Here is a 1,711-nt window from a genome sequence, read left to right as displayed (position 1 = left end):
ACAATATGGTGCTGGGGGTTTTTTGGCTTTTGTTAAATGGGGTCAATGCTCTCTTAACATTTAATATGATTTAATAAATACTTACTATCTTAATGGGTGCAATAGCCATTAATTTGTAAGTAGCAATATTCTTACAAACCCCAGCTGCATTCCCTCAAAATTTAGACAGAAACAGACTAGTTCCACAATACTTTAATGGCAGAAAAGAAAATAAATACTTGTACTGAATACTTTCTAGATTGACTAACTTTGCTCTATTCTCCATCAATTCACATTTTCTTATACTTTCTTGTATTCATCATCATTTATTACAGAACAGCAATAGTGTATTATATATATGTATCATAGTTTGTTTAGCCATTCTTTAGTGGGTAGGTAGCATATAGTAAGCACTTAATCAATGTGAAATCTCTCTTCTATCTCTGAGCATTTACTTTGTTTACAATTATCCCTACTAGAAAAAAAAAGTGCTATTGTAATTATTTTGTTAAATACACATACATGTATACAAAGACATAGACACACATTTACATCTTCACATACATACACATGCACACATATATATATGCATACATATGCATATGCATGTATACACATACATAAAATTGACCATTTGGGGGAATAGTCACAGTAGTGTAACTTCTATGTCATAGTATATGAGCATTTTTGTCACTTTTTTCACACAATTACACATTGTAGTCCATAAGAGTTGAACCAACTCATTGCTTTACCCATAATTAAGTGAGTGCTCACTTCAGCAGCATACATACTAAAATTGGAACAATACAGAGAAGATTAGCATGGCCCCTGCACAAGGATAACACACAAATTCGTGAAGCAATTCATAATTAAGTGAGCTAGTGTATACATCTTACTATACCTCCAACATTCACTATTTCTATCCTTTGTCTCTTTTATCAATTTGCTGGTTGTATATTGAAAATTCAAGGTTGTATTGATTTAAAATTTTCTTGTTATTAGTTATTTGGAAATATGGAGCATTAACTTTCTTTAAAGCTATTTGTATCATGCACATGGGCATACATTTGCTAAATGACTCAAGTAATTACAATTTTCAGAGAAAGATGATTCTTTTATTTTGTAGTTGTGGTTAATTTTTCTGCAAGTAAAACAAAAACTAAATAAACATACACTCACATATGCACACACACCTCTAGAAAAGATTTATAAAAGAATCTATAATATTTATGATAGTATCAAGTCACTTGACATGCTGAGACCAAATTTTATATATACTTACATGCATGCATACATGCATATATACATATCCCTATTGATAACAGAGTACTATTTTATTTTGTGAAGAGATATTTTTTGGGGGGAGGGGTAAACTATTATTACTTTATCAATCTCCACCATAAGGGATTCAAAAAGTGGATCTTTAACCTCTCATTGTCCAAAGAGACAGCATGGCTACTTTTTGGGGTTTTCTTGCCTTTTCTTTTTTTTGCAACAAACATTTATTTTATTTTTTCCAGTTACCTTTAAGGGTAGTTTTCAAAATTCATTTTCATCATATTTAGAGCTCCAAATTTTTCTGCCTCCCTCCCTTTCATCCACCCTCCACATGACAGTAACCAATCTGATCTAAGTTATGTATGTACAATATACAAATGCTCCCTTTATCAGATCTTTCCATGGGAGTAGATAGTATGCTTCATCATTAGTCCCTTGGGATTGTCTTGGGTCA

The 1,711-nt window shown here is 31.7% G+C and overlaps 1 non-coding gene across 1 annotated transcript; it reads left to right on the top strand.

The window, feature by feature from the left end:
• The first annotated feature begins 745 nt into the window (after positions 1-745).
• LOC122726914 lies at positions 746-852 on the top strand. The gene has a single exon (XR_006352905.1). It is a non-coding gene; the product is annotated as a U6 spliceosomal RNA (small nuclear RNA).
• The last annotated feature ends 859 nt before the right edge of the window (positions 853-1,711 follow it).

The sequence above is a fragment of the Dromiciops gliroides genome, chromosome 4 (genome assembly GCF_019393635.1).
Source record: "Dromiciops gliroides isolate mDroGli1 chromosome 4, mDroGli1.pri, whole genome shotgun sequence".
NCBI lineage: Eukaryota > Metazoa > Chordata > Mammalia > Microbiotheria > Microbiotheriidae > Dromiciops > Dromiciops gliroides.
This window is presented reverse-complemented; position numbering and strand designations above follow the sequence as displayed.